The following is a 26,400-nucleotide window of genomic DNA, read 5'->3' as shown; positions in this document are numbered from 1 at the left end:
TTGTTTCCTCTTTCAAATTCCACCAGATATGAAAAAAGCAAACATATCTTCTTTTTGTTATTGTTTTATAAAGATGAAAGTTAATTAAATTCAAATTATTAACTAGCACTCTCGGCAACGGCCATAACACGCTGAATACACCGGTTCTCGTCCGATAACCGAAGTAAAGAAGCGTCGAGCGCAGTCAGTACTTGGGAGAGAGACCACTTAGGAACACTGCGTACCGTTTTCTTTTTCACTTTTTTTTCCTCTTTTAAATTTTAATAGATATGAAAAAAGCAAACATGTTTTCTTTTTGTTATTGTTTTAAAATGATGAAGGTTAATTTGTCTCACTTAATTTAAATTCGAATTATTAACTAGCACTCTCGGCAACGGCCATATCACGCTGAGAACACCGGTTCTCGTCCGATCGCCGACGTTAGCAGCGTCGAGCGCAGTCAGTACTTGGGAATACTGCGTGCCGTTGGCTTTTTCACTTTTTTTTCCTCTTTTAAATTCCAATAGATATGAAAAAAGCAAACATATCTTCTTTTTGTTATTGTTTTATAAAGATGAAGGTTAATAAAATTCAAATTATTAACTAGCACTCTCGGGAACGACCATATCACGCTGAATACACCGGTTCTCGTCCGATCAACGAAGTTAAGCAGCGTCGAGCGCCGTCAGTACTTGGGAGGGAGACCACTTAGGAACACTGCGTGCCGTTGATTTTTTCACTTTTTTTTTCTCTTTTAAATTTTAATAGATATGAAAAAAGCAAACATGTTTTTTTTGTTATTGTTTTAAAATGATGAAGGTTAATTTGTCTCACTTAATTTAAATTCGAATTATTAACTAGCACTCTCGGCAACGGCCATATCACGCTGAAAACACCGGTTCTCGTCCGATCACCGAAGTTAAGCAGCGTCGAGCGCAGTCAGTACTTGGGAATACTGCGTGCCGTTGGCTTTTTCACTTTTGTTTCCTCTTTCAAATTCCACCAGATATGAAAAAAGCAAACATATCTTCTTTTTGTTATTGTTTTATAAAGATGAAAGTTAATTAAATTCAAATTACTAACTAGCACTCTCGGCAACGGCCATAACACGCTGAATACACCGGTTCTCGTCCGATAACCGAAGTGAAGAAGCGTCGAGCGCAGTCAGTACTTGGGAGAGAGACCACTTAGGAAAACTGCGTGCCGTTTTCTTTTTCACTTTTTTTTCCTCTTTTAAATTTTAATAGATATGAAAAAAGCAAACATGTTTTCTTTTTGTTATTGTTTTAAAATGATGAAGGTTAATTTGTCTCACTTAATTTAAATTCGAATTATTAACTAGCACTCTCGGCAACGGCCATATCACGCTGAGAACACCGGTTCTCGTCCGATCGCCGACGTTAGCAGCGTCGAGCGCAGTCAGTACTTGGGAATACTGCGTGCCGTTGGCTTTTTCACTTTTGTTTCCTCTTTCAAATTCCACCAGATATGAAAAAAGCAAACACATCTTCTTTTTGTTATTGTTTTATAAAGATGAAAGTTAATTAAATTCAAATTATTAACAAGCACTCTCGGCAACGGATATATCACGCTGAATACACCGGTTCTCGTCCGATTTCCGAAGTTAAGCAGCGTCGAGCGCAGTCACTACTTGGGAGGGAGACCACTTAGGAACACTGCGTGCCGTTGGCTTTTTCACTTTTTTTTCCTCTTTGAAATTTTAATAGATATAAAAAAGCAAACATGTTTTCTTTTTGTTATTGTTTTAAAATGATGAAGGTTAACTTGTCTCACTTAATTTAAATTCGAATTATTTACTAGCACTCTCGGCAACGGCCATATCACGCTGAAAACACCGGTTCACGTCCGATCTCCGAAGTTAAGCAGCGTCGAGCGCATACAGTACTTGGGAATACTGCGTGCCGTTTGCTTTTTCACTTTTGTTTCCTCTTTCAAATTCCACCAGATATGAAAACAGCAAACATATCTTCTTTTTGTTATTGTTTTATAAATATGAAAGTTAATTAAATTCAAATTATTAACTAGCACTCTCGGCAACGGCCATATCACGCTGAAAACACCGGTTCTCGTCCGATAGCCGAAGTTAAGCAGCGTTGAGCGCAGTCACTACTTGGGAGGGAGACCACTTAGGAACACTGCGTGCCGTTGGCTTTTTCACTTTTTTTTCCTCTTTTAAATTTTAATAGATATGAAAAAAGCAAACATGTTTTCTTTTTCTTATTGTTTTAAAATGATGAAGGTTAATTTGTCTCACTTAATTTAAATTCGAATTATTAACTAGCACTCTCGGCAACGGCCATATCACGCTGAAAACACCGGTTCTCGTCCGATCACCGAAGTTGAGCAGCGTCGAGCGCATACAGTACTTGGGAAGGAGACCACTTAGGAACACTGCGTGCCGTTGGCTTTTTCACTTTTTTTTTTCTCTTTTAAATTTTAATAGATATGAAAAAAGCAAACATGTTTTTTTGTTATTGTTTTAAAATGATGAAGGTTAATTTGTCTCACTTAATTTAAATTCGAATTATTAACTAGCACTCTCGGCAACGGCCATATCACGCTGAAAACACCGGTTCTCGTCCGATCACCGAAGTTGAGCAGCGTCGAGCGCATACAGTACTTGGGAGGGAGACCACTTAGGAACACTGCGTGCCGTTGGCTTTTTCACTTTTTTTTTCTCTTTTAAATTTTAATAGATATGAAAAAAGCAAACATGTTTTTTTGTTATTGTTTTAAAATGATGAAGGATAATTTGTCTCACTTAATTTAAATTCGAATTATTAACTAGCACTCTCGGCAACGGCCATATCACGCTGAAAACACCGGTTCTCGTCCGATCACCGAAGTTGAGCAGCGTCAAGCGCATACAGTACTTGGGAGGGAGACCACTTAGGAACACTGCGTGCCGTTGGCTTTTTCACTTTTTTTTCCTCTTTTAAATTCCAATAGATATGAAAAAAGCAAACATATCTTCTTTTTGTTATTGTTTTATAAAGATGAAGGTTAATTAAATTCAAATTATTAACTAGCACTCTCGGCAACGGCCATATCACGCTGAAAACACCGGTTCTCGTCCGATCACCGAAGTTGAGCAGCGTCGAGCGCATACAGTACTTGGGAGGGAGACCACTTAGGAACACTGCGTGCCGTTGGCTTTTTCACTTTTTTTTTCTCTTTTAAATTTTAATAGATATGAATAAAGCAAACATGTTTTTTTGTTATTGTTTTAAAATGATGAAGGATAATTTGTCTCACTTAATTTAAATTCGAATTATTAACTAGCACTCTCGGCAACGGCCATATCACGCTGAAAACACCGGTTCTCGTCCGATCACCGAAGTTGAGCAGCGTCAAGCCTATACATTACTTGGGAGGGAGACCACTTAGGAACACTGCGTGCCGTTGGCTTTTTCACTTTTTTTTCCTCTTTTAAATTCCAATAGATATGAAAAAAGCAAACATATCTTCTTTTTGTTATTGTTTTATAAAGATGAAGGTTAATTAAATTCAAATTATTAACTAGCACTCTCGGCAACGACCATATCACGCTGAATACACCGGTTCTCGTCCGATCACCGAAGTTAAGCAGCGTCGAGCGCAGTCAGTACTAGGGAGGGAGACCACTTAGGAACACTGCGTGCCGTTGATTTTTTCACTTTTTTTTTCTCTTTTAAATTTTAATAGATATGAAAAAAGCAAACATGTTTTTTTGTTATTGTTTTAAAATGATGAAGGTTAATTTGTCTCACTTAATTTAAATTCGAATTATTAACTAGCACTCTCGGCAACGGCCATATCACGCTGAAAACACCGGTTCTCGTCCGATCACCGAAGTTAAGCAGCGTCGAGCGCATACAGTACTTGGGAATACTGCGTGCCGTTGGCTTTTTCACTTTTGTTTCCTCTTTCAAATTCCACCAGATATGAAAAAAGCAAACATATCTTCTTTTTGTTATTGTTTTATAAAGATGAAAGTTAATTAAATTCAAATTATTAACTAGCACTCTCGGCAACGGCCATAACACGCTGAATACACCGGTTCTCGTCCGATAACCGAAGTAAAGAAGCGTCGAGCGCAGTCAGTACTTGGGAGAGAGACCACTTAGGAACACTGCGTACCGTTTTCTTTTTCACTTTTTTTTCCTCTTTTAAATTTTAATAGATATGAAAAAAGCAAACATGTTTTCTTTTTGTTATTGTTTTAAAATGATGAAGGTTAATTTGTCTCACTTAATTTAAATTCGAATTATTAACTAGCACTCTCGGCAACGGCCATATCACGCTGAGAACACCGGTTCTCGTCCGATCGCCGACGTTAGCAGCGTCGAGCGCAGTCAGTACTTGGGAATACTGCGTGCCGTTGGCTTTTTCACTTTTTTTTCCTCTTTTAAATTCCAATAGATATGAAAAAAGCAAACATATCTTCTTTTTGTTATTGTTTTATAAAGATGAAGGTTAATAAAATTCAAATTATTAACTAGCACTCTCGGGAACGACCATATCACGCTGAATACACCGGTTCTCGTCCGATCAACGAAGTTAAGCAGCGTCGAGCGCCGTCAGTACTTGGGAGGGAGACCACTTAGGAACACTGCGTGCCGTTGATTTTTTCACTTTTTTTTTCTCTTTTAAATTTTAATAGATATGAAAAAAGCAAACATGTTTTTTTTGTTATTGTTTTAAAATGATGAAGGTTAATTTGTCTCACTTAATTTAAATTCGAATTATTAACTAGCACTCTCGGCAACGGCCATATCACGCTGAAAACACCGGTTCTCGTCCGATCACCGAAGTTAAGCAGCGTCGAGCGCAGTCAGTACTTGGGAATACTGCGTGCCGTTGGCTTTTTCACTTTTGTTTCCTCTTTCAAATTCCACCAGATATGAAAAAAGCAAACATATCTTCTTTTTGTTATTGTTTTATAAAGATGAAAGTTAATTAAATTCAAATTACTAACTAGCACTCTCGGCAACGGCCATAACACGCTGAATACACCGGTTCTCGTCCGATAACCGAAGTGAAGAAGCGTCGAGCGCAGTCAGTACTTGGGAGAGAGACCACTTAGGAAAACTGCGTGCCGTTTTCTTTTTCACTTTTTTTTCCTCTTTTAAATTTTAATAGATATGAAAAAAGCAAACATGTTTTCTTTTTGTTATTGTTTTAAAATGATGAAGGTTAATTTGTCTCACTTAATTTAAATTCGAATTATTAACTAGCACTCTCGGCAACGGCCATATCACGCTGAGAACACCGGTTCTCGTCCGATCGCCGACGTTAGCAGCGTCGAGCGCAGTCAGTACTTGGGAATACTGCGTGCCGTTGGCTTTTTCACTTTTTTTCCTCTTTTAAATTCCAATAGATATGAAAAAAGCAAACATATCTTCTTTTTGTTATTGTTTTATAAAGATGAAGGTTAATAAAATTCAAATTATTAACTAGCACTCTCGGGAACGACCATATCACGCTGAAAACACCGGTTCTCGTCCGATCACCGAAGTTAAGCAGCGTCGAGCGCAGTCAGTACTTGGGAATACTGCGTGCCGTTGGCTTTTTCACTTTTGTTTCCTCTTTCAAATTCCACCAGATATGAAAAAAGCAAACATATCTTCTTTTTGTTATTGTTTTATAAAGATGAAAGTTAATTAAATTCAAATTACTAACTAGCACTCTCGGCAACGGCCATAACACGCTGAATACACCGGTTCTCGTCCGATAACCGAAGTGAAGAAGCGTCGAGCGCAGTCAGTACTTGGGAGAGAGACCACTTAGGAAAACTGCGTGCCGTTTTCTTTTTCACTTTTTTTTCCTCTTTTAAATTTTAATAGATATGAAAAAAGCAAACATGTTTTCTTTTTGTTATTGTTTTAAAATGATGAAGGTTAATTTGTCTCACTTAATTTAAATTCGAATTATTAACTAGCACTCTCGGCAACGGCCATATCACGCTGAGAACACCGGTTCTCGTCCGATCGCCGACGTTAGCAGCGTCGAGCGCAGTCAGTACTTGGGAATACTGCGTGCCGTTGGCTTTTTCACTTTTTTTCCTCTTTTAAATTCCAATAGATATGAAAAAAGCAAACATATCTTCTTTTTGTTATTGTTTTATAAAGATGAAGGTTAATAAAATTCAAATTATTAACTAGCACTCTCGGGAACGACCATATCACGCTGAATACACCGGTTCTCGTCCGATCAACGAAGTTAAGCAGCGTCGAGCGCAGTCAGTACTTGGGAGGGAGACCACTTAGGAACACTGCGTGCCGTTGATTTTTTCACTTTTTTTTTCTCTTTTAAATTTTAATAGATATGAAAAAAGCAAACATGTTTTTTTTGTTATTGTTTTAAAATGATGAAGGTTAATTTGTCTCACTTAATTTAAATTCGAATTATTAACTAGCACTCTCGCAACGGCCATATCACGCTGAAAACACCGGTTCTCGTCCGATCACCGAAGTTAAGCAGCGTCGAGCGCAGTCAGTACTTGGGAATACTGCGTGCCGTTGGCTTTTTCACTTTTGTTTCCTCTTTCAAATTCCACCAGATATGAAAAAAGCAAACATATCTTCTTTTTGTTATTGTTTTATAAAGATGAAAGTTAATTAAATTCAAATTACTAACTAGCACTCTCGGCAACGGCCATAACACGCTGAATACACCGGTTCTCGTCCGATAACCGAAGTGAAGAAGCGTCGAGCGCAGTCAGTACTTGGGAGAGAGACCACTTAGGAAAACTGCGTGCCGTTTTCTTTTTCACTTTTTTTTCCTCTTTTAAATTTTAATAGATATGAAAAAAGCAAACATGTTTTCTTTTTGTTATTGTTTTAAAATGATGAAGGTTAATTTGTCTCACTTAATTTAAATTCGAATTATTAACTAGCACTCTCGGCAACGGCCATATCACGCTAAGAACACCGGTTCTCGTCCGATCGCCGACGTTAGCAGCGTCGAGCGCAGTCAGTACTTGGGAATACTGCGTGCCGTTGGCTTTTTCACTTTTTTTCCTCTTTTAAATTCCAATAGATATGAAAAAAGCAAACATATCTTCTTTTTGTTATTGTTTTATAAAGATGAAGGTTAATAAAATTCAAATTATTAACTAGCACTCTCGGGAACGACCATATCACGCTGAATACACCGGTTCTCGTCCGATCAACGAAGTTAAGCAGCGTCGAGCGCAGTCAGTACTTGGGAGGGAGACCACTTAGGAACACTGCGTGCCGTTGATTTTTTCACTTTTTTTTTCTCTTTTAAATTTTAATAGATATGAAAAAAGCAAACATGTTTTTTTTGTTATTGTTTTAAAATGATGAAGGTTAATTTGTCTCACTTAATTTAAATTCGAATTATTAACTAGCACTCTCGCAACGGCCATATCACGCTGAAAACACCGGTTCTCGTCCGATCACCGAAGTTAAGCAGCGTCGAGCGCAGTCAGTACTTGGGAATACTGCGTGCCGTTGGCTTTTTCACTTTTGTTTCCTCTTTCAAATTCCACCAGATATGAAAAAAGCAAACATATCTTCTTTTTGTTATTGTTTTATAAAGATGAAAGTTAATTAAATTCAAATTATTAACTAGCACTCTCGGCAACGGCCATATCACGCTGAATACACCGGTTCTCGTCCGATAACCGAAGTTAAGCAGCGTCGAGCGCAGTCACTACTTGGGAGGGAGACCACTTAGGAACACTGCGTGCCGTTGGCTTTTTCATTTTTTTTCCTCTTTTAAATTTTAATAGATATGAAAAAAGCAAACATGTTTTCTTTTTCTTATTGTTTTAAAATGATGAAGGTTAATTTGTCTCACTTAATTTAAATTCGAATTATTAACTAGCACTCTCGGCAACGGCCATATCACGCTGAAAACACCGGTTCTCGTCCGATCACCGAAGTTGAGCAGCGTCGAGCGCATACAGTACTTGGGAGGGAGACCACTTAGGAACACTGCGTGCCGTTGGCTTTTTCACTTTTTTTTCCTCTTTTAAATTCCAATATATATGAAAAAAGCAAACATATCTTCTTTTTGTTATTGTTTTATAAAGATGAAGGTTAATTAAATTCAAATTATTAACTAGCACTCTCGGCAACGACCATATCACGCTGAATACACCGGTTCTCGTCCGATCACCGAAGTTAAGCAGCGTCGAGCGCAGTCAGTACTTGGGAGGGAGACCACTTAGGAACACTGCGTGCCGTTGATTTTTTCACTTTTTTTTTCTCTTTTAAATTTTAATAGATATGAAAAAAGCAAACATGTTTTTTTGTTATTGTTTTAAAATGATGAAGGTTAATTTGTCTCACTTAATTTAAATTCGAATTATTAACTAGCACTCTCGGCAACGGCCATATCACGCTAAAAACACCGGTTCTCGTCCGATCACCGAAGTTAAGCAGCGTCGAGCGCATACAGTACTTGGGAATACTGCGTGCCGTTGGCTTTTTCACTTTTGTTTCCTCTTTCAAATTCCACCAGATATGAAAAAAGCAAACATATCTTCTTTTTGTTATTGTTTTATAAAGATGAAAGTTAATTAAATTCAAATTATTAACTAGCACTCTCGGCAACGGCCATAACACGCTGAATACACCGGTTCTCGTCCGATAACCGAAGTAAAGAAGCGTCGAGCGCAGTCAGTACTTGGGAGAGAGACCACTTAGGAACACTGCGTGCCGTTTTCTTTTTCACTTTTTTTTCCTCTTTTAAATTTTAATAGATATGAAAAAAGCAAACATGTTTTCTTTTTGTTATTGTTTTAAAATGATGAAGGTTAATTTGTCTCACTTAATTTAAATTCGAATTATTAACTAGCACTCTCGGCAACGGCCATATCACGCTGAGAACACCGGTTCTCGTCCGATCGCCGACGTTAGCAGCGTCGAGCGCAGTCAGTACTTGGGAATACTGCGTGCCGTTGGCTTTTTCACTTTTGTTTCCTCTTTCAAATTCCACCAGATATGAAAAAAGCAAACATATCTTCTTTTTGTTATTGTTTTATAAAGATGAAAGTTAATTAAATTCAAATTATTAACTAGCACTCTCGGCAACGGCCATATCACGCTGAATACACCGGTTCTCGTCCGATAACCGAAGTTAAGCAGCGTCGAGCGCAGTCACTACTTGGGAGGGAGACCACTTAGGAACACTGCGTGCCGTTGGCTTTTTCATTTTTTTCCTCTTTTAAATTTTAATAGATATGAAAAAAGCAAACATGTTTTCTTTTTCTTATTGTTTTAAAATGATGAAGGTTAATTTGTCTCACTTAATTTAAATTCGAATTATTAACTAGCACTCTCGGCAACGGCCATATCACGCTGAAAACACCGGTTCTCGTCCGATCACCGAAGTTGAGCAGCGTCGAGCGCATACAGTACTTGGGAGGGAGACCACTTAGGAACACTGCGTGCCGTTGGCTTTTTCACTTTTTTTTCCTCTTTTAAATTCCAATATATATGAAAAAAGCAAACATATCTTCTTTTTGTTATTGTTTTATAAAGATGAAGGTTAATTAAATTCAAATTATTAACTAGCACTCTCGGCAACGACCATATCACGCTGAATACACCGGTTCTCGTCCGATCACCGAAGTTAAGCAGCGTCGAGCGCAGTCAGTACTTGGGAGGGAGACCACTTAGGAACACTGCGTGCCGTTGATTTTTTCACTTTTTTTTTCTCTTTTAAATTTTAATAGATATGAAAAAAGCAAACATGTTTTTTTGTTATTGTTTTAAAATGATGAAGGTTAATTTGTCTCACTTAATTTAAATTCGAATTATTAACTAGCACTCTCGGCAACGGCCATATCACGCTAAAAACACCGGTTCTCGTCCGATCACCGAAGTTAAGCAGCGTCGAGCGCATACAGTACTTGGGAATACTGCGTGCCGTTGGCTTTTTCACTTTTGTTTCCTCTTTCAAATTCCACCAGATATGAAAAAAGCAAACATATCTTCTTTTTGTTATTGTTTTATAAAGATGAAAGTTAATTAAATTCAAATTATTAACTAGCACTCTCGGCAACGGCCATAACACGCTGAATACACCGGTTCTTATCCGATAACCGAAGTAAAGAAGCGTCGAGCGCAGTCAGTACTTGGGAGAGAGACCACTTAGGAACACTGCGTGCCGTTTTCTTTTTCACTTTTTTTTCCTCTTTTAAATTTTAATAGATATGAAAAAAGCAAACATGTTTTCTTTTTGTTATTGTTTTAAAATGATGAAGGTTAATTTGTCTCACTTAATTTAAATTCGAATTATTAACTAGCACTCTCGGCAACGGCCATATCACGCTGAGAACACCGGTTCTCGTCCGATCGCCGACGTTAGCAGCGTCGAGCGCAGTCAGTACTTGGGAATACTGCGTGCCGTTGGCTTTTTCACTTTTTTTTCCTCTTTTAAATTCCAATAGATATGAAAAAAGCAAACATATCTTCTTTTTGTTATTGTTTTATAAAGATGAAGGTTAATAAAATTCTAATTATTAACTAGCACTCTCGGGAACGACCATATCACGCTGAATACACCGGTTCTCGTCCGATCAACGAAGTTAAGCAGCGTCGAGCGCAGTCAGTACTTGGGAGGGAGACCACTTAGGAACACTGCGTGCCGTTGATTTTTTCACTTTTTTTTTCTCTTTTAAATTTTAATAGATATGAAAAAAGCAAACATGTTTTTTTTGTTATTGTTTTAAAATGATGAAGGTTAATTTGTCTCACTTAATTTAAATTCGAATTATTAACTAGCACTCTCGGCAACGGCCATATCACGCTGAAAACACCGGTTCTCGTCCGATCACCGAAGTTAAGCAGCGTCGAGCGCAGTCAGTACTTGGGAATACTGCGTGCCGTTGGCTTTTTCACTTTTGTTTCCTCTTTCAAATTCCACCAGATATGAAAAAAGCAAACATATCTTCTTTTTGTTATTGTTTTATAAAGATGAAAGTTAATTAAATTCAAATTACTAACTAGCACTCTCGGCAACGGCCATAACACGCTGAATACACCGGTTCTCGTCCGATAACCGAAGTGAAGAAGCGTCGAGCGCAGTCAGTACTTGGGAGAGAGACCACTTAGGAACACTGCGTGCCGTTTTCTTTTTCACTTTTTTTTCCTCTTTTAAATTTTAATAGATATGAAAAAAGCAAACATGTTTTCTTTTTGTTATTGTTTTAAAATTATGAAGGTTAATTTGTCTCACTTAATTTAAATTCGAATTATTAACTAGCACTCTCGGCAACGGCCATATCACGCTGAGAACACCGGTTCTCGTCCGATCGCCGACGTTAGCAGCGTCGAGCGCAGTCAGTACTTGGGAATACTGCGTGCCGTTGGCTTTTTCACTTTTTTTTCCTCTTTTAAATTCCAATAGATATGAAAAAAGCAAACATATCTTCTTTTTGTTATTGTTTTATAAAGATGAAGGTTAATAAAATTCAAATTATTAACTAGCACTCTCGGGAACGACCATATCACGCTGAATACACCGGTTCTCGTCCGATCAACGAAGTTAAGCAGCGTCGAGCGCAGTCAGTACTTGGGAGGGAGACCACTTAGGAACACTGCGTGCCGTTGATTTTTTCACTTTTTTTTTCTCTTTTAAATTTTAATAGATATGAAAAAAGCAAACATGTTTTTTTTGTTATTGTTTTAAAATGATGAAGGTTAATTTGTCTCACTTAATTTAAATTCGAATTATTAACTAGCACTCTCGGCAACGGCCATATCACGCTGAAAACACCGGTTCTCGTCCGATCACCGAAGTTAAGCAGCGTCGAGCGCAGTCAGTACTTGGGAATACTGCGTGCCGTTGGCTTTTTCACTTTTGTTTCCTCTTTCAAATTCCACCAGATATGAAAAAAGCAAACATATCTTCTATTTGTTATTGTTTTATAAAGATGAAAGTTAATTAAATTCAAATTACTAACTAGCACTCTCGGCAACGGCCATAACACGCTGAATACACCGGTTCTCGTCCGATAACCGAAGTAAAGAAGCGTCGAGCGCAGTCAGTACTTGGGAGAGAGACCACTTAGGAACACTGCGTGCCGTTTTCTTTTTCACTTTTTTTTCCTCTTTTAAATTTTAATAGATATGAAAAAAGCAAACATGTTTTCTTTTTGTTATTGTTTTAAAATGATGAAGGTTAATTTGTCTCACTTAATTTAAATTCGAATTATTAACTAGCACTCTCGGCAACGGCCATATCACGCTGAGAACACCGGTTCTCGTCCGATCGCCGACGTTAGCAGCGTCGAGCGCAGTCAGTACTTGGGAATACTGCGTGCCGTTGGCTTTTTCACTTTTTTTTCCTCTTTTAAATTCCAATAGATATGAAAAAAGCAAACATATCTTCTTTTTGTTATTGTTTTATAAAGATGAAGGTTAATTAAATTCAAATTATTAACTAGCACTCTCGGGAACGACCATATCACGCTGAATACACCGGTTCTCGTCCGATAACCGAAGTTAAGCAGCGTCGAGCGCAGTCACTACTTGGGAGGGAGACCACTTAGGAACACTGCGTGCCGTTGGCTTTTTCATTTTTTTTCCTCTTTTAAATTTTAATAGATATGAAAAAAGCAAACATGTTTTCTTTTTCTTATTGTTTTAAAATGATGAAGGTTAATTTGTCTCACTTAATTTAAATTCGAATTATTAACTAGCACTCTCGGCAACGGCCATATCACGCTGAAAACACCGGTTCTCGTCCGATCACCGAAGTTGAGCAGCGTCGAGCGCATACAGTACTTGGGAGGGAGACCACTTAGGAACACTGCGGACGAGAACCGGTGTATTCAGCGTGTTATGGCCGTTGCCGAGAGTGATAGTTAATAATTTGAATTAAATTAACTTTCATCTTTATAAAACAATATCAAAAAGAAGATATGTTTGCTTTTTTCATATCTGGTGGAATTTGAAAGAGGAAACAAAAGTGAAAAAGCCAACGGCACGCAGTATTCCCAAGTACTGTATGCGCTCGACGCTGCTTAACTTCGGTGATCGGACGAGAACCGGTGTTTTCAGCGTGATATGGCCGTTGCCGAGAGTGCTAGTTAATAATTCGAATTTAAATTAAGTGAGACAAATTAACCTTCATCATTTTAAAACAATAACAAAAAAATATGTTTGCTTTTTTCATATCTATTAAAATTTAAAAGAGGAAAAAAAAGTGAAAAAGAAAACGGCACGCAGTTTTCATAAGTGGTCTCCCTCCCAAGTACTGACTGCGCTCGACGCTGCTTAACTTCGGTGATCGGACGAGAACCGGTGTATTCAGCGTGATATGGTCGTTGCCGAGAGTGCTAGTTAAAAATTTGAATTTAATTAACCTTCATCTTTATAAAACAATAACAAAAAGAAGATATGTTTGCTTTTTTTATATCTATTGGAATTTAAAAGAGGAAAAAAAAGTGAAAAAGCCAACGGCACGCAGTGTTCCTAAGTGGTCTCCCTCCCAAGTACTGTATGCGTCCGACGCTGCTCAACTTCGGTGATCGGACGAGAACCGGTGTTTTCAGCGTGATATGGCCGTTGCCGAGAGTGCTAGTTAATAATTCGAATTTAAATTAAGTGAGACAAATTAACCTTCATCATTTTAAAACAATAACAAAAAAAATGTTTGCTTTTTTCATATCTATTAAAATTTAAAAGAGGAAAAAAAAGTGAAAAAGCCAACGGCACGCAGTGTTCCTAAGTGGTCTCCCTCCCAAGTAGTGACTGCGCTCAACGCTGCGTAACTTCGGGTATCGGACGAGAACCGGTGTTTTCAGCGTGATATGGCCGTTGCCGAGAGTGCTAGTTAATAATTTGAATTTAATTAACTTTCATATTTATAAAACAATAACAAAAAGAAGATATGTTTGCTGTTTTCATATCTGGTGGAATTTGAAAGAGGAAACAAAAGTGAAAAAGCAAACGGCACGCAGTATTCCCAAGTACTGTATGCGCTTGACGCTGCTTAACTTCGGTGATCGGACGTGAACTGGTGTTTTCAGCGTGATATGGCCGTTGCCGAGAGTGCTAGTATATAATTCGAATTTAAATTAAGTGAGACAAGTTAACCTTCATCATTTTAAAACAATAACAAAAAGAAAACATGTTTGCTTTTTTATATCTATTAAAATTTCAAAGAGGAAAAAAAAGTGAAAAAGCCAACGGCACGCAGTGTTCCTAAGTGGTCTCCCTCCCAAGTAGTGACTGCGCTCGACGCTGCTTAACTTCGGTTATCGGACGAGAACCGGTGTATTCAGCGTGATATGGCCGTTGCCGAGAGTGCTTGTTAATAATTTGAATTTAATTAACTTTCATCTTTATAACACAATAACAAAAAGAAGATATGTTTGCTTTTTTCATATCTGGTGGAATTTGAAAGAGAAAACTAAAGTGAAAAAGCCAACGGCACGCAGTATTCCCAAGTACTGTATGCGCTCGACGCTGCTTAACTTCGGTGATCGGACGAGAACCGGTGTATTCAGCGTGATATGGTCGTTGCCGAGAGTGCTAGTTAAAAATTTGAATTTAATTAACCTTCATCTTTATAAAACAATAACAAAAAGAAGGTATGTTTGCTTTTTTCATATATATTGGAATTTAAAAGAGGAAAAAAAAGTGAAAAAGCCAACGGCACGCAGTGTTCCTAAGTGGTCTCCCTCCCAAGTACTGTATGCGCTCGACGCTGCTCAACTTCGGTGATCGGACGAGAACCGGTGTTTTCAGCGTGATATGGCCGTTGCCGAGAGTGCTAGTTAATAATTCGAATTTAAATTAAGTGAGACAAATTAACCTTCATCATTTTAAATCAATAAGAAAAAGAAAACATGTTTGCTTTTTTCATATCTATTAAAATTTAAAAGAGGAAAAAAAATGAAAAAGCCAACGTCACGCAGTGTTCCTAAGTGGTCTCTCTCCCAAGTAGTGACTGCGCTCGACGCTGCTTAACTTCGGTTATCGGACGAGAACCGGTGTATTCAGCGTGATATGGTCGTTCCCGAGAGTGCTAGTTAATAATTTGAATTTAATTAACCTTCATCTTTATAAAACAATAACAAAAAGAAGATATGTTTGCTTTTTTCATATCTATTGGAATTTAAAAGAGGAAAAAAAAGTGAAAAAGCCAACGGCACGCAGTATTCCCAAGTACTGACTGCGCTCGACGCTGCTAACGTCGGCGATCGGACGAGAACCGGTGTTCTCAGCGTGATATGGCCGTTGCCGAGAGTGCTAGTTAATAATTCGAATTTAAATTAAGTGAGACAAATTAACCTTCATCATTTTAAAACAATAACAAAAAGAAAACATGTTTGCTTTTTTCATATCTATTAAAATTTAAAAGAGGAAACAAAATGAAAAAGCCAACGGCACGCAGTGTTCCTAAGTGGTCTCCCTCCCAAGTAGTGACTGCGCTCGACGCTGCTTAACTTCGGTTATCGGACGAGAACCGGTGTATTCAGCGTGATATGGCCGTTGCCGAGAGTGCTAGTTAATAATTTGAATTTAATTAACTTTCATCTTTATAAAACAATAACAAAAAGAAGATATGTTTGCTTTTTTCATATCTGGTGGAATTTGAAAGAGGAAACAAAAGTGAAAAAGCCAACGGCACGCAGTATTCCCAAGTACTGACTGCGCTCGACGCTGCTTAACTTCGGTGATCGGACGAGAACCCGTGTTTTCAGCGTGATATGGCCGTTGCCGAGAGTGCTAGTTAATAATTCGAATTTAAATTAAGTGAGACAAATTAACCTTCATCATTTTAAAACAATAACAAAAAAAACATGTTTGCTTTTTTCATATCTATTAAAATTTAAAAGAGAAAAAAAAAGTGAAAAAATCAACGGCACGCAGTGTTCCTGAGTGGTCTCCCTCCCAAGTACTGACTGCGCTCGACGCTGCTTAACTTCGTTGATCGGACGAGAACCGGTGTATTCAGCGTGATATGGTCGTTCCCGAGAGTGCTAGTTAATAATTTGAATTTAATTAACCTTCATCTTTATAAAACAATAACAAAAAGAACATATGTTTGCTTTTTTCATATCTATTGGAATTTAAAAGAGGAAAAAAAAGTGAAAAAGCCAACGGCACGCAGTATTCCCAAGTACTGACTGCGCTCGACGCTGCTAACGTCGGCGATCGGACGAGAACCGGTGTTCTCAGCGTGATATGGCCGTTGCCGAGAGTGCTAGTTAATAATTCGAATTTAAATTAAGTGAGACAAATTAACCTTCATCATTTTAAAACAATAACAAAAAGAAAACATGTTTGCTTTTTTCATATCTATTAAAATTTAAAAGAGGAAAAAAAAGTGAAAAAGAAAACGGCACGCAGTGTTCCTAAGTGGTCTCTCTCCCAAGTACTGACTGCGCTCGACGCTTCTTCACTTCGGTTATCGGACGAGAACCGGTGTATTCAGCGTGTTATGGCCGTTGCCGAGAGTGCTAGTTAGTAATTTGAATTTAATTAACTTTCATCTTTATAAAACAATAACAAAAAGAAGATATGTTTGCTTTTTTCATATCTGGTGGAATTTGAAAGAGGAAACAAAAGTGAAAAAGCCAACGGCACGCAGTATTCCCAAGTACTGACTGCGCTCGACGCTGCTTAACTTCGGTGATCGGACGAGAACCGGTGTTTTCAGCGTGATATGGCCGTTGCCGAGAGTGCTAGTTAATAATTCGAATTTAAATTAAGTGAGACAAATTAACCTTCATCATTTTAAAACAATAACAAAAAAAACATGTTTGCTTTTTTCATATCTATTAAAATTTAAAAGAGAAAAAAAAAGTGAAAAAATCAACGGCACGCAGTGTTCCTAAGTGGTCTCCCTCCCAAGTACTGACTGCGCTCGACGCTGCTTAACTTCGTTGATCGGACGAGAACCGGTGTATTCAGCGTGATATGGTCGTTCCCGAGAGTGCTAGTTAATAATTAGAATTTTATTAACCTTCATCTTTATAAAACAATAACAAAAAGAAGATATGTTTGCTTTTTTCATATCTATTGGAATTTAAAAGAGGAAAAAAAAGTGAAAAAGCCAACGGCACGCAGTATTCCCAAGTACTGACTGCGCTCGACGCTGCTAACGTCGGCGATCGGACGAGAACCGGTGTTCTCAGCGTGATATGGCCGTTGCCGAGAGTGCTAGTTAATAATTCGAATTTAAATTAAGTGAGACAAATTAACCTTCATCATTTTAAAACAATAACAAAAAGAAAACATGTTTGCTTTTTTCATATCTATTAAAATTTAAAAGAGGAAAAAAAAGTGAAAAAGAAAACGGCACGCAGTGTTCCTAAGTGGTCTCTCTCCCAAGTACTGACTGCGCTCGACGCTTCTTTACTTCGGTTATCGGACGAGAACCGGTGTATTCAGCGTGTTATGGCCGTTGCCGAGAGTGCTAGTTAATAATTTGAATTTAATTAACTTTCATCTTTATAAAACAATAACAAAAAGAAGATATGTTTGCTTTTTTCATATCTGGTGGAATTTGAAAGAGGAAACAAAAGTGAAAAAGCCAACGGCACGCAGTATTCCCAAGTACTGTATGCGCTCGACGCTGCTTAACTTCGGTGATCGGACGAGAACCGGTGTTTTCAGCGTGATATGGCCGTTGCCGAGAGTGCTAGTTAATAATTCGAATTTAAATTAAGTGAGACAAATTAACCTTCATCTTTTTAAAACAATAACAAAAAAACATGTTTGCTTTTTTCATATCTATTAAAATTTAAAAGAGAAAAAAAAGTGAAAAAATCAACGGCACGCAGTGTTCCTAAGTGGTCTCCCTCCCAAGTACTGACTGCGCTCGACGCTGCTTAACTTCGGTGATCGGACGAGAACCGGTGTATTCAGCGTGATATGGTCGTTGCCGAGAGTGCTAGTTAATAATTTGAATTTAATTAACCTTCATCTTTATAAAACAATAACAAAAAGAAGATATGTTTGCTTTTTTCATATCTATTAAAATTTAAAAGAGGAAAAAAAATGAAAAAGCCAACGGCACGCAGTGTTCCTAAGTGGTCTCCCTCCCAAGTAGTGACTGCGCTCGACGCTGCTTAACTTCGGTTATCGGACGAGAACCGGTGTATTCAGCGTGATATGGCCGTTGCCGAGAGTGCTAGTTAATAATTTGAATTTAATTAACTTTCATCTTTATAAAACAATAACAAAAAGAAGATATGTTTGCTTTTTTCATATCTGGTGGAATTTGAAAGAGGAAACAAAAGTGAAAAAGCCAACGGCACGCAGTATTCCCAAGTACTGACTGCGCTCGACGCTGCTTAACTTCGGTGATCGGACGAGAACCCGTGTTTTCAGCGTGATATGGCCGTTGCCGAGAGTGCTAGTTAATAATTCGAATTTAAATTAAGTGAGACAAATTAACCTTCATCATTTTAAAACAATAACAAAAAAAACATGTTTGCTTTTTTCATATCTATTAAAATTTAAAAGAGAAAAAAAAAGTGAAAAAATCAACGGCACGCAGTGTTCCTGAGTGGTCTCCCTCCCAAGTACTGACTGCGCTCGACGCTGCTTAACTTCGTTGATCGGACGAGAACCGGTGTATTCAGCGTGATATGGTCGTTCCCGAGAGTGCTAGTTAATAATTTGAATTTAATTAACCTTCATCTTTATAAAACAATAACAAAAAGAAGATATGTTTGCTTTTTTCATATCTATTGGAATTTAAAAGAGGAAAAAAAAGTGAAAAAGCCAACGGCACGCAGTATTCCCAAGTACTGACTGCGCTCGACGCTGCTAACGTCGGCGATCGGACGAGAACCGGTGTTCTCAGCGTGATATGGCCGTTGCCGAGAGTGCTAGTTAATAATTCGAATTTAAATTAAGTGAGACAAATTAACCTTCATCATTTTAAAACAATAACAAAAAGAAAACATGTTTGCTTTTTTCATATCTATTAAAATTTAAAAGAGGAAAAAAAAGTGAAAAAGAAAACGGCACGCAGTGTTCCTAAGTGGTCTCTCTCCCAAGTACTGACTGCGCTCGACGCTTCTTCACTTCGGTTATCGGACGAGAACCGGTGTATTCAGCGTGTTATGGCCGTTGCCGAGAGTGCTAGTTAGTAATTTGAATTTAATTAACTTTCATCTTTATAAAACAATAACAAAAAGAAGATATGTTTGCTTTTTTCATATCTGGTGGAATTTGAAAGAGGAAACAAAAGTGAAAAAGCCAACGGCACGCAGTATTCCCAAGTACTGACTGCGCTCGACGCTGCTTAACTTCGGTGATCGGACGAGAACCGGTGTTTTCAGCGTGATATGGCCGTTGCCGAGAGTGCTAGTTAATAATTCGAATTTAAATTAAGTGAGACAAATTAACCTTCATCATTTTAAAACAATAACAAAAAAACATGTTTGCTTTTTTCATATCTATTAAAATTTAAAAGAGAAAAAAAAAGTGAAAAAATCAACGGCACGCAGTGTTCCTAAGTGGTCTCCCTCCCAAGTACTGACTGCGCTCGACGCTGCTTAACTTCGTTGATCGGACGAGAACCGGTGTATTCAGCGTGATATGGTCGTTCCCGAGAGTGCTAGTTAATAATTTGAATTTTATTAACCTTCATCTTTATAAAACAATAACAAAAAGAAGATATGTTTGCTTTTTTCATATCTATTGGAATTTAAAATAGGAAAAAAAAGTGAAAAAGCCAACGGCACGCAGTATTCCCAAGTACTGACTACGCTCGACGCTGCTAACGTCGGCGATCGGACGAGAACCGGTGTTCTCAGCGTGATATGGCCGTTGCCGAGAGTGCTAGTTAATAATTCGAATTTAAATTAAGTGAGACAAATTAACCTTCATCATTTTAAAACAATAACAAAAAGAAAACATGTTTGCTTTTTTCATATCTATTAAAATTTAAAAGAGGAAAAAAAAGTGAAAAAGAAAACGGCACGCAGTGTTCCTAAGTGGTCTCTCTCCCAAGTACTGACTGCGCTCGACGCTTCTTCACTTCGGTTATCGGACGAGAACCGGTGTATTCAGCGTGTTATGGCCGTTGCCGAGAGTGCTAGTTAGTAATTTGAATTTAATTAACTTTCATCTTTATAAAACAATAACAAAAAGAAGATATGTTTGCTTTTTTTATATCTATTGGAATTTAAAAGAGGAAAAAAAAGTGAAAAAGCCAACGGCACGCAGTGTTCCTAAGTGGTCTCCCTCCCAAGTACTGTATGCGTCCGACGCTGCTCAACTTCGGTGATCGGACGAGAACCGGTGTTTTCAGCGTGATATGGCCGTTGCCGAGAGTGCTAGTTAATAATTCGAATTTAAATTAAGTGAGACAAATTAACCTTCATCATTTTAAAACAATAACAAAAAAAATGTTTGCTTTTTTCATATCTATTAAAATTTAAAAGAGGAAAAAAAAGTGAAAAAGCCAACGGCACGCAGTGTTCCTAAGTGGTCTCCCTCCCAAGTAGTGACTGCGCTCAACGCTGCGTAACTTCGGGTATCGGACGAGAACCGGTGTTTTCAGCGTGATATGGCCGTTGCCGAGAGTGCTAGTTAATAATTTGAATTTAATTAACTTTCATATTTATAAAACAATAACAAAAAGAAGATATGTTTGCTGTTTTCATATCTGGTGGAATTTGAAAGAGGAAACAAAAGTGAAAAAGCAAACGGCACGCAGTATTCCCAAGTACTGTATGCGCTTGACGCTGCTTAACTTCGGTGATCGGACGTGAACTGGTGTTTTCAGCGTGATATGGCCGTTGCCGAGAGTGCTAGTATATAATTCGAATTTAAATTAAGTGAGACAAGTTAACCTTCATCATTTTAAAACAATAACAAAAAGAAAACATGTTTGCTTTTTTATATCTATTAAAATTTCAAAGAGGAAAAAAAAGTGAAAAAGCCAACGGCACGCAGTGTTCCTAAGTGGTCTCCCTCCCAAGTAGTGACTGCGCTCGACGCTGCTTAACTTCGGTTATCGGACGAGAACCGGTGTATTCAGCGTGATATGGCCGTTGCCGAGAGTGCTTGTTAATAATTTGAATTTAATTAACTTTCATCTTTATAACACAATAACAAAAAGAAGATATGTTTGCTTTTTTCATATCTGGTGGAATTTGAAAGAGAAAACTAAAGTGAAAAAGCCAACGGCACGCAGTATTCCCAAGTACTGTATGCGCTCGACGCTGCTTAACTTCGGTGATCGGACGAGAACCGGTGTATTCAGCGTGATATGGTCGTTGCCGAGAGTGCTAGTTAAAAATTTGAATTTAATTAACCTTCATCTTTATAAAACAATAACAAAAAGAAGGTATGTTTGCTTTTTTCATATATATTGGAATTTAAAAGAGGAAAAAAAAGTGAAAAAGCCAACGGCACGCAGTGTTCCTAAGTGGTCTCCCTCCCAAGTACTGTATGCGCTCGACGCTGCTCAACTTCGGTGATCGGACGAGAACCGGTGTTTTCAGCGTGATATGGCCGTTGCCGAGAGTGCTAGTTAATAATTCGAATTTAAATTAAGTGAGACAAATTAACCTTCATCATTTTAAATCAATAAGAAAAAGAAAACATGTTTGCTTTTTTCATATCTATTAAAATTTAAAAGAGGAAAAAAAATGAAAAAGCCAACGTCACGCAGTGTTCCTAAGTGGTCTCTCTCCCAAGTAGTGACTGCGCTCGACGCTGCTTAACTTCGGTTATCGGACGAGAACCGGTGTATTCAGCGTGATATGGTCGTTCCCGAGAGTGCTAGTTAATAATTTGAATTTAATTAACCTTCATCTTTATAAAACAATAACAAAAAGAAGATATGTTTGCTTTTTTCATATCTATTGGAATTTAAAAGAGGAAAAAAAAGTGAAAAAGCCAACGGCACGCAGTATTCCCAAGTACTGACTGCGCTCGACGCTGCTAACGTCGGCGATCGGACGAGAACCGGTGTTCTCAGCGTGATATGGCCGTTGCCGAGAGTGCTAGTTAATAATTCGAATTTAAATTAAGTGAGACAAATTAACCTTCATCATTTTAAAACAATAACAAAAAGAAAACATGTTTGCTTTTTTCATATCTATTAAAATTTAAAAGAGGAAACAAAATGAAAAAGCCAACGGCACGCAGTGTTCCTAAGTGGTCTCCCTCCCAAGTAGTGACTGCGCTCGACGCTGCTTAACTTCGGTTATCGGACGAGAACCGGTGTATTCAGCGTGATATGGCCGTTGCCGAGAGTGCTAGTTAATAATTTGAATTTAATTAACTTTCATCTTTATAAAACAATAACAAAAAGAAGATATGTTTGCTTTTTTCATATCTGGTGGAATTTGAAAGAGGAAACAAAAGTGAAAAAGCCAACGGCACGCAGTATTCCCAAGTACTGACTGCGCTCGACGCTGCTTAACTTCGGTGATCGGACGAGAACCCGTGTTTTCAGCGTGATATGGCCGTTGCCGAGAGTGCTAGTTAATAATTCGAATTTAAATTAAGTGAGACAAATTAACCTTCATCATTTTAAAACAATAACAAAAAAAACATGTTTGCTTTTTTCATATCTATTAAAATTTAAAAGAGAAAAAAAAAGTGAAAAAATCAACGGCACGCAGTGTTCCTGAGTGGTCTCCCTCCCAAGTACTGACTGCGCTCGACGCTGCTTAACTTCGTTGATCGGACGAGAACCGGTGTATTCAGCGTGATATGGTCGTTCCCGAGAGTGCTAGTTAATAATTTGAATTTAATTAACCTTCATCTTTATAAAACAATAACAAAAAGAACATATGTTTGCTTTTTTCATATCTATTGGAATTTAAAAGAGGAAAAAAAAGTGAAAAAGCCAACGGCACGCAGTATTCCCAAGTACTGACTGCGCTCGACGCTGCTAACGTCGGCGATCGGACGAGAACCGGTGTTCTCAGCGTGATATGGCCGTTGCCGAGAGTGCTAGTTAATAATTCGAATTTAAATTAAGTGAGACAAATTAACCTTCATCATTTTAAAACAATAACAAAAAGAAAACATGTTTGCTTTTTTCATATCTATTAAAATTTAAAAGAGGAAAAAAAAGTGAAAAAGAAAACGGCACGCAGTGTTCCTAAGTGGTCTCTCTCCCAAGTACTGACTGCGCTCGACGCTTCTTCACTTCGGTTATCGGACGAGAACCGGTGTATTCAGCGTGTTATGGCCGTTGCCGAGAGTGCTAGTTAGTAATTTGAATTTAATTAACTTTCATCTTTATAAAACAATAACAAAAAGAAGATATGTTTGCTTTTTTCATATCTGGTGGAATTTGAAAGAGGAAACAAAAGTGAAAAAGCCAACGGCACGCAGTATTCCCAAGTACTGACTGCGCTCGACGCTGCTTAACTTCGGTGATCGGACGAGAACCGGTGTTTTCAGCGTGATATGGCCGTTGCCGAGAGTGCTAGTTAATAATTCGAATTTAAATTAAGTGAGACAAATTAACCTTCATCATTTTAAAACAATAACAAAAAAAACATGTTTGCTTTTTTCATATCTATTAAAATTTAAAAGAGAAAAAAAAAGTGAAAAAATCAACGGCACGCAGTGTTCCTAAGTGGTCTCCCTCCCAAGTACTGACTGCGCTCGACGCTGCTTAACTTCGTTGATCGGACGAGAACCGGTGTATTCAGCGTGATATGGTCGTTCCCGAGAGTGCTAGTTAATAATTAGAATTTTATTAACCTTCATCTTTATAAAACAATAACAAAAAGAAGATATGTTTGCTTTTTTCATATCTATTGGAATTTAAAAGAGGAAAAAAAAGTGAAAAAGCCAACGGCACGCAGTATTCCCAAGTACTGACTGCGCTCGACGCTGCTAACGTCGGCGATCGGACGAGAACCGGTGTTCTCAGCGTGATATGGCCGTTGCCGAGAGTGCTAGTTAATAATTCGAATTTAAATTAAGTGAGACAAATTAACCTTCATCATTTTAAAACAATAACAAAAAGAAAACATGTTTGCTTTTTTCATATCTATTAAAATTTAAAAGAGGAAAAAAAAGTGAAAAAGAAAACGGCACGCAGTGTTCCTAAGTGGTCTCTCTCCCAAGTACTGACTGCGCTCGACGCTTCTTTACTTCGGTTATCGGACGAGAACCGGTGTATTCAGCGTGTTATGGCCGTTGCCGAGAGTGCTAGTTAATAATTTGAATTTAATTAACTTTCATCTTTATAAAACAATAACAAAAAGAAGATATGTTTGCTTTTTTCATATCTGGTGGAATTTGAAAGAGGAAACAAAAGTGAAAAAGCCAACGGCACGCAGTATTCCCAAGTACTGTATGCGCTCGACGCTGCTTAACTTCGGTGATCGGACGAGAACCGGTGTTTTCAGCGTGATATGGCCGTTGCCGAGAGTGCTAGTTAATAATTCGAATTTAAATTAAGTGAGACAAATTAACCTTCATCTTTTTAAAACAATAACAAAAAAACATGTTTGCTTTTTTCATATCTATTAAAATTTAAAAGAGAAAAAAAAGTGAAAAAATCAACGGCACGCAGTGTTCCTAAGTGGTCTCCCTCCCAAGTACTGACTGCGCTCGACGCTGCTTAACTTCGGTGATCGGACGAGAACCGGTGTATTCAGCGTGATATGGTCGTTGCCGAGAGTGCTAGTTAATAATTTGAATTTAATTAACCTTCATCTTTATAAAACAATAACAAAAAGAAGATATGTTTGCTTTTTTCATATCTATTAAAATTTAAAAGAGGAAAAAAAATGAAAAAGCCAACGGCACGCAGTGTTCCTAAGTGGTCTCCCTCCCAAGTAGTGACTGCGCTCGACGCTGCTTAACTTCGGTTATCGGACGAGAACCGGTGTATTCAGCGTGATATGGCCGTTGCCGAGAGTGCTAGTTAATAATTTGAATTTAATTAACTTTCATCTTTATAAAACAATAACAAAAAGAAGATATGTTTGCTTTTTTCATATCTGGTGGAATTTGAAAGAGGAAACAAAAGTGAAAAAGCCAACGGCACGCAGTATTCCCAAGTACTGACTGCGCTCGACGCTGCTTAACTTCGGTGATCGGACGAGAACCCGTGTTTTCAGCGTGATATGGCCGTTGCCGAGAGTGCTAGTTAATAATTCGAATTTAAATTAAGTGAGACAAATTAACCTTCATCATTTTAAAACAATAACAAAAAAAACATGTTTGCTTTTTTCATATCTATTAAAATTTAAAAGAGAAAAAAAAAGTGAAAAAATCAACGGCACGCAGTGTTCCTGAGTGGTCTCCCTCCCAAGTACTGACTGCGCTCGACGCTGCTTAACTTCGTTGATCGGACGAGAACCGGTGTATTCAGCGTGATATGGTCGTTCCCGAGAGTGCTAGTTAATAATTTGAATTTAATTAACCTTCATCTTTATAAAACAATAACAAAAAGAAGATATGTTTGCTTTTTTCATATCTATTGGAATTTAAAAGAGGAAAAAAAAGTGAAAAAGCCAACGGCACGCAGTATTCCCAAGTACTGACTGCGCTCGACGCTGCTAACGTCGGCGATCGGACGAGAACCGGTGTTCTCAGCGTGATATGGCCGTTGCCGAGAGTGCTAGTTAATAATTCGAATTTAAATTAAGTGAGACAAATTAACCTTCATCATTTTAAAACAATAACAAAAAGAAAACATGTTTGCTTTTTTCATATCTATTAAAATTTAAAAGAGGAAAAAAAAGTGAAAAAGAAAACGGCACGCAGTGTTCCTAAGTGGTCTCTCTCCCAAGTACTGACTGCGCTCGACGCTTCTTCACTTCGGTTATCGGACGAGAACCGGTGTATTCAGCGTGTTATGGCCGTTGCCGAGAGTGCTAGTTAGTAATTTGAATTTAATTAACTTTCATCTTTATAAAACAATAACAAAAAGAAGATATGTTTGCTTTTTTCATATCTGGTGGAATTTGAAAGAGGAAACAAAAGTGAAAAAGCCAACGGCACGCAGTATTCCCAAGTACTGACTGCGCTCGACGCTGCTTAACTTCGGTGATCGGACGAGAACCGGTGTTTTCAGCGTGATATGGCCGTTGCCGAGAGTGCTAGTTAATAATTCGAATTTAAATTAAGTGAGACAAATTAACCTTCATCATTTTAAAACAATAACAAAAAAACATGTTTGCTTTTTTCATATCTATTAAAATTTAAAAGAGAAAAAAAAAGTGAAAAAATCAACGGCACGCAGTGTTCCTAAGTGGTCTCCCTCCCAAGTACTGACTGCGCTCGACGCTGCTTAACTTCGTTGATCGGACGAGAACCGGTGTATTCAGCGTGATATGGTCGTTCCCGAGAGTGCTAGTTAATAATTTGAATTTTATTAACCTTCATCTTTATAAAACAATAACAAAAAGAAGATATGTTTGCTTTTTTCATATCTATTGGAATTTAAAATAGGAAAAAAAAGTGAAAAAGCCAACGGCACGCAGTA

At 37.9% G+C, this 26,400-nt stretch overlaps 86 pseudogenes; 41 read left to right on the top strand and 45 right to left on the bottom strand.

The window, feature by feature from the left end:
- Positions 1-113: 113 nt before the first annotated feature.
- On the top strand, positions 114-232 carry LOC149597893 (5S ribosomal RNA; annotated as a pseudogene).
- Positions 233-593: 361 nt separating this feature from the next.
- Positions 594-712, top strand: LOC149597892 (5S ribosomal RNA; annotated as a pseudogene).
- Positions 713-847: 135 nt separating this feature from the next.
- On the top strand, positions 848-950 carry LOC149597891 (5S ribosomal RNA; annotated as a pseudogene).
- Positions 951-1,072: 122 nt separating this feature from the next.
- On the top strand, positions 1,073-1,191 carry LOC149597890 (5S ribosomal RNA; annotated as a pseudogene).
- Positions 1,192-1,552: 361 nt separating this feature from the next.
- On the top strand, positions 1,553-1,671 carry LOC149597889 (5S ribosomal RNA; annotated as a pseudogene).
- A 361-nt stretch (positions 1,672-2,032) lies between these two features.
- On the top strand, positions 2,033-2,151 carry LOC149597888 (5S ribosomal RNA; annotated as a pseudogene).
- A 137-nt stretch (positions 2,152-2,288) lies between these two features.
- Positions 2,289-2,407, top strand: LOC149597887 (5S ribosomal RNA; annotated as a pseudogene).
- A 135-nt stretch (positions 2,408-2,542) lies between these two features.
- Positions 2,543-2,661, top strand: LOC149597886 (5S ribosomal RNA; annotated as a pseudogene).
- Positions 2,662-2,795: 134 nt separating this feature from the next.
- LOC149597885 (5S ribosomal RNA) lies at positions 2,796-2,914 on the top strand (annotated as a pseudogene).
- A 122-nt stretch (positions 2,915-3,036) lies between these two features.
- On the top strand, positions 3,037-3,155 carry LOC149597884 (5S ribosomal RNA; annotated as a pseudogene).
- A 134-nt stretch (positions 3,156-3,289) lies between these two features.
- On the top strand, positions 3,290-3,408 carry LOC149597883 (5S ribosomal RNA; annotated as a pseudogene).
- A 122-nt stretch (positions 3,409-3,530) lies between these two features.
- On the top strand, positions 3,531-3,649 carry LOC149597882 (5S ribosomal RNA; annotated as a pseudogene).
- Positions 3,650-3,783: 134 nt separating this feature from the next.
- On the top strand, positions 3,784-3,886 carry LOC149597881 (5S ribosomal RNA; annotated as a pseudogene).
- A 122-nt stretch (positions 3,887-4,008) lies between these two features.
- Positions 4,009-4,127, top strand: LOC149597880 (5S ribosomal RNA; annotated as a pseudogene).
- A 361-nt stretch (positions 4,128-4,488) lies between these two features.
- LOC149597879 (5S ribosomal RNA) lies at positions 4,489-4,607 on the top strand (annotated as a pseudogene).
- Positions 4,608-4,742: 135 nt separating this feature from the next.
- On the top strand, positions 4,743-4,845 carry LOC149597878 (5S ribosomal RNA; annotated as a pseudogene).
- Positions 4,846-4,967: 122 nt separating this feature from the next.
- On the top strand, positions 4,968-5,086 carry LOC149597877 (5S ribosomal RNA; annotated as a pseudogene).
- A 360-nt stretch (positions 5,087-5,446) lies between these two features.
- LOC149597876 (5S ribosomal RNA) lies at positions 5,447-5,549 on the top strand (annotated as a pseudogene).
- A 122-nt stretch (positions 5,550-5,671) lies between these two features.
- Positions 5,672-5,790, top strand: LOC149597875 (5S ribosomal RNA; annotated as a pseudogene).
- Positions 5,791-6,150: 360 nt separating this feature from the next.
- Positions 6,151-6,269, top strand: LOC149597874 (5S ribosomal RNA; annotated as a pseudogene).
- Positions 6,270-6,403: 134 nt separating this feature from the next.
- LOC149597873 (5S ribosomal RNA) lies at positions 6,404-6,506 on the top strand (annotated as a pseudogene).
- Positions 6,507-6,628: 122 nt separating this feature from the next.
- LOC149597872 (5S ribosomal RNA) lies at positions 6,629-6,747 on the top strand (annotated as a pseudogene).
- A 360-nt stretch (positions 6,748-7,107) lies between these two features.
- Positions 7,108-7,226, top strand: LOC149597871 (5S ribosomal RNA; annotated as a pseudogene).
- Positions 7,227-7,360: 134 nt separating this feature from the next.
- On the top strand, positions 7,361-7,463 carry LOC149597870 (5S ribosomal RNA; annotated as a pseudogene).
- Positions 7,464-7,585: 122 nt separating this feature from the next.
- On the top strand, positions 7,586-7,704 carry LOC149597869 (5S ribosomal RNA; annotated as a pseudogene).
- A 136-nt stretch (positions 7,705-7,840) lies between these two features.
- LOC149597868 (5S ribosomal RNA) lies at positions 7,841-7,959 on the top strand (annotated as a pseudogene).
- A 122-nt stretch (positions 7,960-8,081) lies between these two features.
- Positions 8,082-8,200, top strand: LOC149597867 (5S ribosomal RNA; annotated as a pseudogene).
- A 134-nt stretch (positions 8,201-8,334) lies between these two features.
- On the top strand, positions 8,335-8,437 carry LOC149597866 (5S ribosomal RNA; annotated as a pseudogene).
- A 122-nt stretch (positions 8,438-8,559) lies between these two features.
- LOC149597865 (5S ribosomal RNA) lies at positions 8,560-8,678 on the top strand (annotated as a pseudogene).
- A 361-nt stretch (positions 8,679-9,039) lies between these two features.
- LOC149597864 (5S ribosomal RNA) lies at positions 9,040-9,158 on the top strand (annotated as a pseudogene).
- A 135-nt stretch (positions 9,159-9,293) lies between these two features.
- On the top strand, positions 9,294-9,412 carry LOC149597863 (5S ribosomal RNA; annotated as a pseudogene).
- Positions 9,413-9,534: 122 nt separating this feature from the next.
- On the top strand, positions 9,535-9,653 carry LOC149597862 (5S ribosomal RNA; annotated as a pseudogene).
- Positions 9,654-9,787: 134 nt separating this feature from the next.
- Positions 9,788-9,890, top strand: LOC149597861 (5S ribosomal RNA; annotated as a pseudogene).
- Positions 9,891-10,012: 122 nt separating this feature from the next.
- Positions 10,013-10,131, top strand: LOC149597860 (5S ribosomal RNA; annotated as a pseudogene).
- Positions 10,132-10,492: 361 nt separating this feature from the next.
- Positions 10,493-10,611, top strand: LOC149597859 (5S ribosomal RNA; annotated as a pseudogene).
- Positions 10,612-10,746: 135 nt separating this feature from the next.
- LOC149597858 (5S ribosomal RNA) lies at positions 10,747-10,849 on the top strand (annotated as a pseudogene).
- Positions 10,850-10,971: 122 nt separating this feature from the next.
- On the top strand, positions 10,972-11,090 carry LOC149597857 (5S ribosomal RNA; annotated as a pseudogene).
- Positions 11,091-11,451: 361 nt separating this feature from the next.
- Positions 11,452-11,570, top strand: LOC149597856 (5S ribosomal RNA; annotated as a pseudogene).
- A 135-nt stretch (positions 11,571-11,705) lies between these two features.
- On the top strand, positions 11,706-11,808 carry LOC149597855 (5S ribosomal RNA; annotated as a pseudogene).
- A 122-nt stretch (positions 11,809-11,930) lies between these two features.
- On the top strand, positions 11,931-12,049 carry LOC149597854 (5S ribosomal RNA; annotated as a pseudogene).
- A 361-nt stretch (positions 12,050-12,410) lies between these two features.
- LOC149597853 (5S ribosomal RNA) lies at positions 12,411-12,529 on the top strand (annotated as a pseudogene).
- Positions 12,530-12,934: 405 nt separating this feature from the next.
- LOC149597852 (5S ribosomal RNA) lies at positions 12,935-13,037 on the bottom strand (annotated as a pseudogene).
- Positions 13,038-13,171: 134 nt separating this feature from the next.
- Positions 13,172-13,290, bottom strand: LOC149597851 (5S ribosomal RNA; annotated as a pseudogene).
- Positions 13,291-13,412: 122 nt separating this feature from the next.
- LOC149597850 (5S ribosomal RNA) lies at positions 13,413-13,531 on the bottom strand (annotated as a pseudogene).
- Positions 13,532-13,664: 133 nt separating this feature from the next.
- LOC149597849 (5S ribosomal RNA) lies at positions 13,665-13,783 on the bottom strand (annotated as a pseudogene).
- A 361-nt stretch (positions 13,784-14,144) lies between these two features.
- On the bottom strand, positions 14,145-14,263 carry LOC149597848 (5S ribosomal RNA; annotated as a pseudogene).
- Positions 14,264-14,385: 122 nt separating this feature from the next.
- Positions 14,386-14,488, bottom strand: LOC149597847 (5S ribosomal RNA; annotated as a pseudogene).
- Positions 14,489-14,610: 122 nt separating this feature from the next.
- LOC149597846 (5S ribosomal RNA) lies at positions 14,611-14,729 on the bottom strand (annotated as a pseudogene).
- A 136-nt stretch (positions 14,730-14,865) lies between these two features.
- On the bottom strand, positions 14,866-14,984 carry LOC149597845 (5S ribosomal RNA; annotated as a pseudogene).
- Positions 14,985-15,344: 360 nt separating this feature from the next.
- On the bottom strand, positions 15,345-15,463 carry LOC149597844 (5S ribosomal RNA; annotated as a pseudogene).
- A 122-nt stretch (positions 15,464-15,585) lies between these two features.
- On the bottom strand, positions 15,586-15,688 carry LOC149597843 (5S ribosomal RNA; annotated as a pseudogene).
- A 135-nt stretch (positions 15,689-15,823) lies between these two features.
- Positions 15,824-15,942, bottom strand: LOC149597842 (5S ribosomal RNA; annotated as a pseudogene).
- Positions 15,943-16,303: 361 nt separating this feature from the next.
- Positions 16,304-16,422, bottom strand: LOC149597841 (5S ribosomal RNA; annotated as a pseudogene).
- A 122-nt stretch (positions 16,423-16,544) lies between these two features.
- LOC149597840 (5S ribosomal RNA) lies at positions 16,545-16,647 on the bottom strand (annotated as a pseudogene).
- A 135-nt stretch (positions 16,648-16,782) lies between these two features.
- LOC149597839 (5S ribosomal RNA) lies at positions 16,783-16,901 on the bottom strand (annotated as a pseudogene).
- Positions 16,902-17,262: 361 nt separating this feature from the next.
- On the bottom strand, positions 17,263-17,381 carry LOC149597838 (5S ribosomal RNA; annotated as a pseudogene).
- A 122-nt stretch (positions 17,382-17,503) lies between these two features.
- Positions 17,504-17,606, bottom strand: LOC149597837 (5S ribosomal RNA; annotated as a pseudogene).
- A 133-nt stretch (positions 17,607-17,739) lies between these two features.
- LOC149597836 (5S ribosomal RNA) lies at positions 17,740-17,858 on the bottom strand (annotated as a pseudogene).
- Positions 17,859-17,979: 121 nt separating this feature from the next.
- LOC149597835 (5S ribosomal RNA) lies at positions 17,980-18,098 on the bottom strand (annotated as a pseudogene).
- A 122-nt stretch (positions 18,099-18,220) lies between these two features.
- Positions 18,221-18,323, bottom strand: LOC149597834 (5S ribosomal RNA; annotated as a pseudogene).
- A 135-nt stretch (positions 18,324-18,458) lies between these two features.
- Positions 18,459-18,577, bottom strand: LOC149597833 (5S ribosomal RNA; annotated as a pseudogene).
- Positions 18,578-18,938: 361 nt separating this feature from the next.
- LOC149597832 (5S ribosomal RNA) lies at positions 18,939-19,057 on the bottom strand (annotated as a pseudogene).
- Positions 19,058-19,179: 122 nt separating this feature from the next.
- LOC149597831 (5S ribosomal RNA) lies at positions 19,180-19,282 on the bottom strand (annotated as a pseudogene).
- Positions 19,283-19,416: 134 nt separating this feature from the next.
- Positions 19,417-19,535, bottom strand: LOC149597830 (5S ribosomal RNA; annotated as a pseudogene).
- A 361-nt stretch (positions 19,536-19,896) lies between these two features.
- Positions 19,897-20,015, bottom strand: LOC149597829 (5S ribosomal RNA; annotated as a pseudogene).
- A 122-nt stretch (positions 20,016-20,137) lies between these two features.
- LOC149597828 (5S ribosomal RNA) lies at positions 20,138-20,256 on the bottom strand (annotated as a pseudogene).
- Positions 20,257-20,389: 133 nt separating this feature from the next.
- LOC149597827 (5S ribosomal RNA) lies at positions 20,390-20,508 on the bottom strand (annotated as a pseudogene).
- Positions 20,509-20,869: 361 nt separating this feature from the next.
- LOC149597826 (5S ribosomal RNA) lies at positions 20,870-20,988 on the bottom strand (annotated as a pseudogene).
- Positions 20,989-21,110: 122 nt separating this feature from the next.
- LOC149597825 (5S ribosomal RNA) lies at positions 21,111-21,213 on the bottom strand (annotated as a pseudogene).
- A 122-nt stretch (positions 21,214-21,335) lies between these two features.
- Positions 21,336-21,454, bottom strand: LOC149597824 (5S ribosomal RNA; annotated as a pseudogene).
- Positions 21,455-21,590: 136 nt separating this feature from the next.
- On the bottom strand, positions 21,591-21,709 carry LOC149597823 (5S ribosomal RNA; annotated as a pseudogene).
- A 360-nt stretch (positions 21,710-22,069) lies between these two features.
- LOC149597822 (5S ribosomal RNA) lies at positions 22,070-22,188 on the bottom strand (annotated as a pseudogene).
- Positions 22,189-22,310: 122 nt separating this feature from the next.
- Positions 22,311-22,413, bottom strand: LOC149597821 (5S ribosomal RNA; annotated as a pseudogene).
- A 135-nt stretch (positions 22,414-22,548) lies between these two features.
- LOC149597820 (5S ribosomal RNA) lies at positions 22,549-22,667 on the bottom strand (annotated as a pseudogene).
- Positions 22,668-23,028: 361 nt separating this feature from the next.
- On the bottom strand, positions 23,029-23,147 carry LOC149597819 (5S ribosomal RNA; annotated as a pseudogene).
- A 122-nt stretch (positions 23,148-23,269) lies between these two features.
- LOC149597818 (5S ribosomal RNA) lies at positions 23,270-23,372 on the bottom strand (annotated as a pseudogene).
- A 135-nt stretch (positions 23,373-23,507) lies between these two features.
- Positions 23,508-23,626, bottom strand: LOC149597817 (5S ribosomal RNA; annotated as a pseudogene).
- Positions 23,627-23,987: 361 nt separating this feature from the next.
- On the bottom strand, positions 23,988-24,106 carry LOC149597816 (5S ribosomal RNA; annotated as a pseudogene).
- A 122-nt stretch (positions 24,107-24,228) lies between these two features.
- LOC149597815 (5S ribosomal RNA) lies at positions 24,229-24,331 on the bottom strand (annotated as a pseudogene).
- Positions 24,332-24,464: 133 nt separating this feature from the next.
- LOC149597814 (5S ribosomal RNA) lies at positions 24,465-24,583 on the bottom strand (annotated as a pseudogene).
- A 121-nt stretch (positions 24,584-24,704) lies between these two features.
- On the bottom strand, positions 24,705-24,823 carry LOC149597813 (5S ribosomal RNA; annotated as a pseudogene).
- Positions 24,824-24,945: 122 nt separating this feature from the next.
- LOC149597812 (5S ribosomal RNA) lies at positions 24,946-25,048 on the bottom strand (annotated as a pseudogene).
- A 135-nt stretch (positions 25,049-25,183) lies between these two features.
- On the bottom strand, positions 25,184-25,302 carry LOC149597811 (5S ribosomal RNA; annotated as a pseudogene).
- Positions 25,303-25,663: 361 nt separating this feature from the next.
- Positions 25,664-25,782, bottom strand: LOC149597810 (5S ribosomal RNA; annotated as a pseudogene).
- A 122-nt stretch (positions 25,783-25,904) lies between these two features.
- LOC149597809 (5S ribosomal RNA) lies at positions 25,905-26,007 on the bottom strand (annotated as a pseudogene).
- A 134-nt stretch (positions 26,008-26,141) lies between these two features.
- Positions 26,142-26,260, bottom strand: LOC149597808 (5S ribosomal RNA; annotated as a pseudogene).
- Positions 26,261-26,400: the final 140 nt, after the last annotated feature.

This window comes from Phalangium opilio, unplaced genomic scaffold (genome assembly GCF_054372755.1).
Source record: "Phalangium opilio isolate 3A_F unplaced genomic scaffold, DU_Popi_V2 ptg000360l_1, whole genome shotgun sequence".
Taxonomy (NCBI): Eukaryota; Metazoa; Arthropoda; class Arachnida; order Opiliones; family Phalangiidae; genus Phalangium; species Phalangium opilio.
Note: the sequence above shows the minus strand (reverse complement) of the source record. Positions and strands in the feature narration are given on the sequence as shown.